We start from the raw sequence: 12,913 nt of genomic DNA on the forward strand, positions 1-12,913 counted from the left end.
AATTGTAGCTCTGGTTAGGGGGTAGGGTTGGGGTTCCCTTCTTGCCAGGGAACTCTGGGAATTGTAGCTCGAGGTAAAGGTTAAGGGTTAGCGTTAGTGTCAGGGGTAGGGGTAGGGGTAGAATTCCCTTTTTACCAGGGAACTCTGGGAATTGTAGCTCTGGGAGGGGAACAGGGGGTCTCCTAACAATTCTCTGCCCCCTTTTCAAACTATAGCTCCCAGATTCTTTGGGGGGAAGAAGCCATGAGTGTTTAAAGCAGCTTCATAGCACATAAAATGGTGTGGATGCCCTGGCCTCCCTCACCCCACTGCCCCTTATTGTTGAGGAATCGAAAAGATTTCTCCATGCAAATCTCTCAGAAACAATGTATTTCATCTGGAGAACTATTTAATAAAGATTACTTTTTATTAAAACCTGAATGTGTTTGAACTGTGGGTGTTAAGTTGTGGGTGAACATATCAGACGACACAGCGATTCTTCAAACAGCTCTTGTTTATTCACAGGCCAGAACAGAACTGAACTGAGGGGTTCAGTCAGCCTGCTTATATAGAGCTCCAGTACAACGTTACTGTAACAACTTTCTAAAACTATCCAATCACTGAACGTCACTTTCGATCCCTTATTTGCATAACTATCTACAGTATCCCCCTGCTGGCCCAGGGTGAGAACTTCAGTACATAACACCCCTCCCCACCAAGATAAGGCGTTAGTTACAATCGTAATGGTGTTCTTATATACAGCACTACACGTAATGGTTCAATTAGGCACAAAAGCATATCAGTTACATTTCACATACTTCCACATACTTAGACCAACAGTGTTACATGTCCAACAACATAGTTCTTTAAATAAGTTGGGCGCTTGGAAACTCTGCCAGACCGCAGGGGACCGGTACCCAAGTCCGGGGGACCGTCCAATTCTTGCTAAGGCTGTGGCGCGACCCTAGGTGGCGTTGAAACCAAATCCCCTGGATCTGCTGCTGTGGGTGGAACCTCTGCAAGTGGAGTTGGCAAAATGTCAGGCACTGCAGTGGTCATGAGTCTGTGGGAAGTCCGGCAGACCCTCTGAAGTGGCTTGGTTCGGCTCCACGTCCGCAGTTTGCGAGAGAGATGTAGGTGGAGCCTCACCATCTGTAAGTGTCTGTTCCGGAGCCACGAGCGCAGTTGGGGGCACCACGATAGTGTCCAAGTCCCCAACCCTGTGCCTAAGTTGGTGTATGTGCCAGCTCCACAAGCGTCCGTCTTCGAGTGCCACCTGGTATGAGCGAGGTCCAGTGACTCCCACTACTGTGGCTGGCACCCAAGGAATGTCCCTCACATAGTTCCGGGCAAAGACCTGGTTTCCTGGAACAAATGACTGTGGCACGTTGGCACAGCCTGGGGGTTCGGCCACGGCAAAGTCTGGGTGCAGCCGGTTGAGCAGGGACCTGAGGCGGCGGCCCATAAGCAGTTTGGCAGGACTCTGCCCTGTGGCCGCATGAGGGGTGATGTGTTGCATGAACAAGTATTTGGCGACCCACTCATGCCAGTCTCCCCGGTCCAGGCGTGCCAGTGCCTCTTTTGCCAAGTGCACCATTCTCTCTGTTTGCACGTTGCTGGATGGATGAAATGGTGCCGTTAGGGCATGGCGGATGCCCAGTCCCAAAAGGCACCGCTCAAAAGTGCCTGAGGTGAACTGCAGTCCGTTGTCGGAGACAAGGATATCAGGACACCCATGCGTCGCAAAGAGGCTTCACAGCACCCAGATGATGGCCTCAGTAGTGGTGGAGGGCATCAGGGCCACTTCCAGCCATTTGGAATAGGCATCCACCACTACCATAAAGGTCCGGCTGCAAAAGGGGCCTGTGATATCGATGTGCACCCTCGACCAGGGTGTCTTGGGCATCTCCCAGGTGTGTCCATTAGCTGCGGGTGGTGCAGGCCTCGATTCTTGGCACGCTTGACAGGCGGAAACCCAGGCAGTGGTGGCATCGTCCATGTTAGGCCACCAGAAGTAACACCGAGCCAGTTCCTTCATTTTGACGATTCCCAGGTGGCCAACGTGCAGAGCCTCAAGGACACGCTGATGGAGTCTTTGGGGAATCATGACACGGTCTCCCCACAGCAGACAGCCGTGACGAGCCAAGAGTTCGTGTTGTCTGGTTGCGAACGGCTGGAACTCCGATGGAAAAGGCCCTTGTGGCCACCCCCAGTTGAGCACACGGCTGATGGTGCAATCCTGGGCAGATGCGGAGGCTACCGTGGCAGCTGATACAGGCGCTGCCGGAAGATCCTCAGTCAGGAGGAGTGATGAAGCATGAGCCGGGTCTTCCACAAATGGACAACGGCTGAGGGTGTCGGCATGGCCCATTGATTTCCCCAGGCGATGGACGAGCCGGTAGTGGTAGGCAGCTAGGAAAACAGTCCATCGCAGCATGCACGGCGAGAGGACCAGTGGAGTTGGTCGATCACCGGTGAGGAGGCCCAAGAGTGGCTTGTGGTCGATGATGAGGTCGAAAGTCCTGCCGTAGAGGTATTCATGGAACCTCTTCACTCCAGCCACTAGTGCCAGTGCATCCTTGTCGAGCTGGCTGTAATTCCGTTCAGTCAGAGATAGCGTCCTGGAAAAGTAGGCGAGCGGTGCTTCTCTTCCGTCTGGGAAACAGTGACTAAGGACAGCGCCGATGCCAAAAGGTGAGGCGTCGCAGGCAAGGACCAGCCGCCTGGCTTCACTGTACTGTAGCAGCACACTGTCCGATGAAAGGAGAGCCTTGACCACGTTGAAAGCCGCCGTCTCCCGATGACCCCGGGACCAAGGTTACAATGCTGTAACCTTGATAGTCACGCTTCCTAGGTACACTTCCCATAGGCATTTGGTTGTCTACAGGGAAACACCTGATGCTAGACTGGAAGGGCCATTGGCTCTTATGATTTCCCATCCACCCCTCCTGTTATGAGTGGGGGTTACAGCTCAGTGACAGAGCAGTTGTACAGCGCAGAACAGAAGTCTAGTGTCTGGATCAAGGGAAGTACAGTAGTACCTTGGTTCTCAAACTTAATCCATTCCGGAAGTCTGTTCCAAAACCAAAGCGTTCCAAAACCAAGATGTGCTTTCCCATAGAAAGTAATACAAAATGCATTACAGACTTTTAAAAACAACCCCTAAAGCAGCAACTTAACATGAATTTTACTACCTAACGACACCATCGATCCATAAAATGAAAGCAATAAACAATGTACTGTAATCACACAATCAGTCAGCAGCTGAACTGGGTTACAAAAACAAAAAGAACTGCCAAAACAAAAACGCAAGGTAAATAGCAAAAACAGACAGACCTCAGCGTAACTCTTAAAACAGAGGGGTTGCCCTCAGAACAGAAGTGTGGCACTCAAACTGGAAGCATAATACTCAAACGGAGCATGTTTGGCTTCCGAAAAAAGTTTGCAAACCAGAACACTTACTTCTGGGTTTGCAGTGTTTGGGTTCCAAGTTGTTTGAGTACCAAGGCATTTGAGAACCATGGTACCACTGTAATAGTACCACTACTCTGCCTTGGTCAGATCACACCTGGAATACTGTGTCCAGTCCTGGGTGCCACAGTTTAAGAAGGATGTTGACAAGCTGGAACACGTGCAGAGGAGGGTGACTAAGATGTTCAAGGGCCTGGAAACCAAACGTTATGAGGATTTCCAGACTCGGACTAGATGGAGCCAATGTGGTATCATCTTGATGTTGTTTGACGACAACTCCCATGGTTATTGACCATTGGCCATGCTGGCTGATGTGCACTGTAGACCCAAGAGCATCTGCAGAGGCCCACAGTGGCTACTCTGATGATCAGGGCTGGCCCAAGACATTTTGGCATCTGAGGCGGACCCCAAAATAACGCACAAACCCTCCCTGCCAGGGAATAAGGGGCGAGGGGAGCTCTACATCAGGAACAGGAGTGGGAAGGAAGATTGATATTGGAATCTGCTGTCTTCTGTGGACCCTGCTGCCTCAGGTGGTTGCTTCACCTTGCCTCATGGGTGGGCCAGCCCTGCCAATGTTGACAGTTAATAAACATTGCCTGCCTCCAGCCTGCCCCTCGGATCCATAAGGAGTAACAGTTTCTGAACACTAAAATAAATCCCTTTCATTCATTAATGAAAAGTCAATCTATGGCATATGTTGCTGCAAGCTCTGATATATCTCCGGGGACAGTAATCTGCGAGCAGTTACTCAACTGGCTAATTAACTGACCAAATAATATAACTCTGCCTGTTTGTAAATGTCATTTTGCCAGACCATAAAGTAGCAAAGCCGCTCTGCTTGCATTATGATTTCATATGCCCTGAGTACTTGTGATGATGTACAAGATTATAAGATGCACAAGATTAACCCCACATTAAAAATGGGGGTGTAATATTAAAAATGGGGGTGTAAGCAGGAAACACCATCAGAGCACTCCTGACATATGGTTGTCAAGCCTCTGCTTAAAGACCTCCAAAGAAGGAGACTCCACCACACTCCTTGGCAGCAAATTCCACTGTCGAACAGCTCTTACTGTCAGGAAGTTCTTCCTAATGTTTAGGTGGAATCTTCTTTCTTGTAGTTTGGAACCATTGCTCCGTGTCCGCTTCTCTGGAGCAGCAGAAAACAACCTTTCTCCCTCCTCTATGTGACATCCTTTTATATATTTGAACATGGCTATCATATCACCCCTTAACCTCTTCTTCTCCAGGCTAAACATGCCCAGCTCCCTTAGCCGTTCCTCATAGGGCATCGTTTCCAGGCCTTTGACCATTTTGGTTGCCCTCCTCTGGACACGTTCCAGTTTGTCAGTGTCCTTCTTGAACTGTGGTGCCCAGAACTGGACACAGTACTCCAGGTGAGGTCTGACCAGAGCAGAATACAGTGGCACTATTACTTCCCTTGATCTAGATGCTATACTCCTATTGATGCAGCCCAGAATTGCATTGGCTTTTTTAGCTGCCGCGTCACACTGTTGGCTCATGTCAAGTTTGTGGTCAACCAAGACTCCTAGATCCTTTTCACATGTACTGCTCTCAAGCCAGGTGTCACCCATCTTGTATTTGTGCCTCTCATTTTTTTTGCCCAAGTGCAATACTTTACATTTCTCCCTGTTAAAATTCATCTTGTTTGTTTTGGCCCAGTTCTCTAATCTGTCAAGGTCGTTTTGAAGTGTGATCCTGTCCTCTGGGGTGTTAGCCACCCCTCCCAGTTTGGTGTCATCTGCAAATTTGATCAGGATGCCCTTGAGTCCATCATCCAAGTCGTTGATAAAGATGTTGAATAAGACCGGGCCCAAGACAGAACCCTGTGGCACCCCACTAGTCACTCTTCTCCAGGATGAAGAGGAATCGCTGCGCTCGTACCTGTTAACACGAGCATCTTCTACCACCTGAAGTCTCAGGACAGTTTTCAAAGGCATAAAGCGCATTGCAAAAGTCTTAATTTGGAGTGGCTTATGAAATTTGAAACTTTGGGGAGCCAGCTTTCACCCCTTTTTGTTTTTGAAGACGAATAAATGAAGCGAATCGATAAAATGTGGTTCAATGGAGATCTCCCAGGCTAAATGGAAAAGCGGTCCTGATCTCTGCCTTTCGTTTAAAATAAATGGAAGCTACGCCATTTCCCTTCACTCCCCGCTTTCTTCGCCCCCTTGCTGTGGATTCTCAAGAGTCTTACAATTGTCGGGCAAAACAATTATGGCTGCATTTAATGATCTTATTAATGAGCAGGAAAAATGACAATGGGAAATGGGTATTCAGTAGGCTGTGTAGCTGAAGTGTCTTGGTTGCAGGCCATTCATTTTCCACTCAGTGATTTTTCTTTTCTTTTTTGAGAATAGTAAGAGAGGTCTGGTGTATGGGAGACAAGAAAGGGTGACAGAAGCTACAGTCAAAGCCATCAAAGCAGGAGGCACATTTCTCGGCGGTCATATGTTGCCTGGCAAAGTTCTGACAAATGAATAATGGCATTTCCCCCTCCATAGTCTACAAGGTTTGCAGCCTGAATTTATTACAATGCTAATGGAGAAAGCTCATCTTCAAATGTGCTCGCATTGGATTAATTGAAGTGGGTGCCTAATAAGCATCTCTTTCCAATGGGAGCAAGTTTGGGGATAATTTAGTGGTGGCATCATTAGAGAGGAGCGTATTAGGTGAGGATACCCCCCCATTTTTATTTTTTTTATTTTTTTACGATGGTGTGGGAGAAGTAATGGATGGTGCCTCTGGAAGTGAAAGCGCAGTACTGATTCATTGGGCTTTCTTAGGTACAATAAAGAAATAAATTGATGGCCTGGAAGCATGGCTGCCACATCCCTTTGGAGAATTCTTACCCCTTACCCCTTTCATTACTGTGGCACCTGAAGCGGTCACTAGGTAAGCTGAATTAGTTGGAGGAACCATGGATGGCCCTATCATTAGGCAAAGGGAGGCAGCTAGTGGAACCACGGTTAGATTTTCTACTCTCACACCCTCAAAATATCGCCTCCTCCCCCATGGCTTTGCACCTTTCTTCCACACTTACAGCTGCAAAATTTAGGTTTGTTTCCCCCCAACTATTTATACACTTGACACGGTGCTAGTTTAGATAGGACAACGGAAATGTCAACAAGATGAATTGTGCTTGGAGTGAACCCTGGGACATGCCCAGAAACCTATGCGACACAGGGGGTTGTGCTAGACACCTTTAAAGTTGCTTTTAGAGATGAGAGAACTGTAGAGGATTCTTTTTCCTTCCCCAAAGCACTGGAATCGAAGAGTCTGAGCATAGTCATTTCAGTCCTCTCAGTCACAATGGAGCCACATCTCCACCTTGGCATTTACTTTATTTGGTAAGGTTAGAGACAGTGGTGTCACAATGGGGGTGGGCAGTGCGCCCTGGGTGCCATGTCTGGGGGGGTGACAAGAAGGTACCCCACGGGGGCTTGCCCCACAGCAGTGGCGCAAACAGACATCGCGCCGCCGCAGCCGTATATGAAGGATCCTCCGTTTGCGGCTGCAACTGCAAGCAGAGGATCCTGGCGCCGGCGGCAAACCACTATGTACAGCACTATGTATGTAATGATGCCGCACATGCGCTGTACATAGCGGTTTGCTGCTATTGCGGCTCGAGCACCGTACGGACGGTGGTGGGATCCCTCCATCACCACTACAGCTGCATGTAGATGGTCCTCCATTCGCAGCTGCAGCCACAAGCAGAGGATCCCGGCACAGTCTGTACGGTGCTGGAGTGGTGCCGCCAGCAAGCCGCTATGTACAGCGCATGTGCGGCGTCGCTATGTATGGTGTATGCATCGTACATAGAGACGCCGCACATGCGCCCTACGTAGCAGCGCCCCGTCCCAGGTGTCACGACGCCTTCATTTGCCCCTGGTTAGAGATCTTAGTTTTGCTTTTAGAAGACACTTATCTGTACCACATTTTGGCATTCAACCCACCTAGGTGTCACAAAGTGCTTCAGGAGAAATTGTTGTGCCTTAGCAAACCTTGTAAAGATCCCTCTTTGGCACGGATTGAAGGAATGGGTTTCCCAGAACCCAAAACTGACTGTGCCGGCAGTTTTAAACTGCACCAAAATCCCTATTTTTCCTTAGCTAAAATGCATAAACTTGAGCTGTTGAGCAAATGCATAACAAGAACATAGCTCTCTCCTTTATCAGTTTGTGACGTCAAGAATGACCTTGACTGTACCAGTAGAACAGATAAAACATGTCTGTGCCTTATCTTATGTTCTGACCACAAAGACGCACAGACCCAAGTATGGGAACAACGCCAGAGTGTGTTCTCGGAAATGGTGACCTCTGGCTCCAAGATAAGAGTAGGAACAGGAATATCCTTTTATGGTCAGGAGTGCAGGAAGGAAATCCCTTTTATGGTTAAGAGTGCCAGAGCAGGAACATCTGTGATGTCAACCTGTGTGTACAAGCTGACATGGCTGGGGAAGGGGGAGAGGGTGCCTGGAGGAGATGTATACTGCATGTAATCTCTGATTTCTTTGGACTTGCTGTGGACTCACCACGCAAGTGCCTTCTGCTATCCGGAGAGCAGAATAAACTCTTTCTTTGAACCAACCTCGGTGTCATTTGACTTCCTTCCTCCTGTCCCGGAGCAACGCAGAGCCAATCGGTGAACTCCAATAAGGCTACAGGATAAATACAGAACCTTTCCAAAACACTTCTTCAGCTTGGGACTTGACTGGAGCTGCTTCACACCTCTAGTATAAACCCTGAAAAGCATCAGTCTAGGTCTGTGTTAGTGTAGCAGAGAGGTATAAGTCATTTTTTTTAAAAAAGCAAACCAAAACAATAAGAACTTGAACAGATTTTGTTCCGTTGTTTAGGAGTCAATACAGAGGAGAAAGAAACTCACCAAGAGAAGGAGGTCTTTATTAATCCCATCAACAACACGCAGGAGGAAAATCTCCTGGTTGTGTAGCGCTGGGGAAATCAATTGAAACATCAAACAAGATAGCTGTGTAATCCCTCATCAAGAGCTTTGAAAGCTGTGACTGGTGGCTGTCCTCAAGCCCCTAATACAGTACAAATGGCAAGTCTTTGACAAATTGTATTGTTTTCAATTTTGAAAAAGCTCTGGGCCATGAAACCAGAAGCTTCCTGTCAATATAGTGTGGGAAAGTTTTCTCTGCCCCACCCCACATTCCCCACTGAGGTGACTTGTATATTCCACATTTCACTATGGTATCAGATAAGATACCTCGTATTCCTGAAGGGCATTTGGAGCTCACATTGCCTCATCTCTGTAATCAGGTTACCCACTTCATTTTCTTCCCTGTCTTCCTCCCAGGCTTCAAACCTCCTGCGATAAACAGAAGAAAAACAACAGGTGTCCTTGAGTTTGTCTTGTCATGATGCATGGCTGGTTTCCATAGCTTAGAAAGAGCCATGGGTGCTACAAAACTGAACCAGTATGAAGCTTGAGCTACCGCCAGAGCCATGGAATGGGGTGGAAGAAAATGTTAAGCACAGCTGAGTTAAGAGTTCTAAAAAGAAAATGTTCAGTGTGAGTTTGAGGAAACAGTATTTTGCCTTTTGGCATGGCCCAATTTCAAGGAAAGGGCACTGGTGGAGGAAGGGGGTGCAGTGGGTGCAGCTCGCCATGGGTGACATCCCTGGGGGGGTGACATCACCCCCCTAGAGGGCTAGCCCTGCCCCCGGGTGCTGGAACAGCTAGCTCCGCCTCTGGGAAAGGGCAACTAGGGTTGTTTCCAGATAGGGACATCATAGAATCCTCACAAAAACAGAGATGCAGTGGAAATCACTGATGTTTGCTTGTACATCCCATGTCTGGAGTGGGCAGTGTGGTGTAGTGGTTAGAGTGTCAGACTAGGACCTGGGAGAACAGGGTTTGAATCCTGACTCAGCCAAGAAGCTCACTGGGTGGTTTTGAGCCAATCACTGCCTCTCAGCCTAACCTACCTCCCAGGGCTGTTGTGAGGATTAAATGATGAGCGGGAGAACCATGTACACTTCCTTGAGTTCCTTGGAGAAATAAAGTGTATAAATGTAATAAATAAATAAATCCAGTGAGTATAATTGGTATTTGTTGTTGCTGCTTTTAGCCCACAAATGATATGTAATTGATTACGTCTCCTCCCCACTGGCCTTGAGTTCCCTTTGCATTAACAGGAATGGTGGTGGTGGGGATAATGTAATGACAGTGTGATATGTAAACCATGTAATTGATTATATAAGTTACATAGTTTTGCCACAGTAGACAGCGGGATGAATAACACAGTCTTTGGTGGAAGATGAGCTGCAGCAGAAAAGAAACAGAGCTGTGTGTGATGAATGTGGGGTGGAACAGGGTGGAACTTACCATATATCTCTACTTCCAGATGCTTAATGGGTCTTCATCTCTATTAGTTTGTGGAGAGATTAGTCAATACTGCTTTAGACGTGTGTTATCCCACACATTCCAGTGCATTACTCCATGACTTTCCTTATTGCAAAAAGTCCAATTGTGGGAAGCGGGCTTGTTCTGCCAGAGGTCTAGCTTTAGTTGCCCAGCCTGAATTTCCCAGGATACAATTGATTCCCATACCAAAACAGTGGCCGGCTGGAAGCACCCTAAAATGATCAGGGGGCTAGAGCAACTCTCCAGTGAGGAAAGGTTGCAACATTTAAGTCTTTTTATTTTGGAAAAAAAAATGCAAGTGAGTGGGGGACATGATAAATGTGTATAAAATTGTGCATGATGTAGCAGATGTGGATGAAGAGTTTTTCTCCTTCTCTTGAATTACTAGAACCTGTGGACAGCCAATCAAGCTGAATGTTGGGCAATTCAGGACAGACAAAGGGATATATTTCTTTGCACCGTGCACAGTCGAAGTATGGAATTCACTGCCAGAAGATGTAGTTATGGGCACCAACATGGGTGGTAACTGGAGAAATTAATAGCAGACAAGGCTGTCAGTGGCTTTGAGTTATCATAACTATGGATGATGATGATAATTTATTTATACCCCACCCATCTGGCTGGGTTTCCCCAGCCACTCTGGGTGGCCTCCAAAATAATAATAATAATAATAATAATAATAATAATAATAATAATAATAATAATGCTGCTAATAATGCTATAAAACATAAAAAACTTCCCTAAACAGGGTTGCCTTCAGATGTCTTCTATAAGATGCAGTGGTACCTCGGGTTACAGATGCTTCAGTTTACAGACGCTTCAGGTTACAGACTCCGCTAACCCAGAAATAGTACCTCGGGTTTAGAACTTTGCTTCAGGATGAGAACAGAAATCACACGGTGGTGGCAGCAGCGTGAGGCCCCATTAGCTAAAGTGGTGCTTCAGGTTAAGAACAGTTTCAGGTTAAGATCGGACCTCCGGAACGAATTAAGTTCTTAAGTTGAGGTACCACTGTAGTTGTTTATTTCCCTGACATCTGCTGAGAGGGCGTTCCACAGGGCGGGTGCCACTACCAAGAAGGCCCTCTGCCTGGTTCCCTGTGGCTTCACTTCTCGCAGTGGGGGAACCGCCAGAAGGTACTCGGAGCTGGACCTCATGGGGGTGGAGAGGGATTATGTCACTAAATACCAGTTGGTGGGTATTGCACATGTGTCTTCTCTGTGGGCTTCTAATGGGCATCTGGTCAGGCGTTATGAGAAGTGTATGCTGAACTAGATGTGCCTTTGGCCAGTAGGGCTCCTTTTATGTTCTCCAAGATCACTACACACTGGGAGCCAGTGTGGTGTAGTGGTTAAGAGCGGTAGTCTCCTAATCTGGGGAACCGGGTTCGATTCCCCGCTCCTCCACATGCAGCTGCTGGGTGACCTTGGGCCAGTCACACTTCTTTGAAGTCTCTCAGCCCCGCTCACCTCACAGAGTGTTTGTTGTGGGGGAGGAAGGGAAAGGAGAATGTTAGCCGCTTTGAGACTCTTTCAGGTAGTGATAAAGCGGGATATCAAATCCAAACTCTTCTTCTTCTTCTTACACCCCAAGCAACGTGAAAGTAAGGATGTGTTCCTGTTTCATCCATCAGCAGACTTATTTGGTGGCAAATTTCATTTCATTCTGGCCTTATGAGATCGAGAAACTGTGACGCCACTGGGGAATTCATGGGAAGTATTTGTCAATTTCCTCAAAGCTAATTCCATTATTGTGATTTAGCACAGAGAATTTCTGACTGCTTGCCACCAAGTTGGACAGCTTTAGAGCACTTTCCCAGTTTGATACCTTCAGCTGCGGGTAGCAGTGACCAAACATATGAACCAGAGTTGTTTTGGTTGACTACAGTGGTACCTTGGGTTACATACGCTTCAGGTTACATACGCTTCAAGTTACAGACTCCGCTAACCCAGAAATATTACCTCAGGTTAAGAACTTTGCTTCAGGATGAGAACAGAAATCATGCTTTGGTGGTACGGCAGCAGCAGGAGGCCCCATTAGCTAAAGTGGTGCTTCAGGTTAAGAACAGACCTCCAGAACAAATTACCGTATTTTTTGCACCACAACACTCACCTTTTTCCTCCTAGAAAGTAAGGGGAAATGTCTGTGTATGTTATGGAGTGAATGCCTACTGATGGCGGGGGTATCTGCTGCAGTCGTGAGCAGAGGATCCATGGTTCCCCTTCCTTCCCTCCTCCGTGGCTCCCTTTGAAACAGCAAAGCAGGAGAAGAGCCGCTGAGTGAGGAGGAGAGAGAGACAGAGAGCCTGCTTGCTTTAAAGGAGCATAGCGGGAGAGGAGAGGAGAGTGTAAGCGGCTCCTGTCCGGTTGGCTCCTTTAAAGCAAGCAGGCTTGCTAAATAGCAGCAACGTTTTTTCAAGCAGGCTCTCTGTCTCTCTCTCCTCCCCACTTGCTAAAGATCAGCAAAGTTTTTCGCAAGCAGGCTCTCTGTCTCTCTCTCCTCCCCACTCCTCTTATAAGAGCCTTCTCCTCTTATACCCCTCTTCTGCATTATTAACAGCATCCTTCTCCACCCACCCCACACGTGTTCCTTGTCCCTTGAGTGCTTTTCTTTCCCTCCCCACTTAAAACATGGTTACAAAGCTCGGATCCACACGGATCCTCAGGATTTTTGCACTGGGTCACCCCAAATTCACCATCAGATCACATAGCATGTCCATGGCTACATCTTGCACCAAAAAAATCACGCACCCACTGTCGCCTGGGGCCGCAGTGGTGCAAAAACGTGGTTACAAAGCACAGATCCACATGGATCCTCAGGATTTTTGCATTGGGCTACCCCAAACTCACTGTCAGATCACATGTCTGTGGCCACAGCATGAACCACAAAAATCATACAGCCACTGTTTCGTTTAGAATATATTTTTTCTTGTTTTCCTCCTCTAAAAACTATGTGCGTGTTATTTGTTGGGAGCGTGTTATAGAGCGAAAAATACGGTAAATTCTTAACCCGAGGTACCACTGTACGAAGGTTTGCTTTCTAAGCA

This window comes from Podarcis gaigeae (assembly GCF_964106915.1).
Source record: "Podarcis gaigeae genome assembly, chromosome: 16".
NCBI lineage: Eukaryota > Metazoa > Chordata > Lepidosauria > Squamata > Lacertidae > Podarcis > Podarcis gaigeae.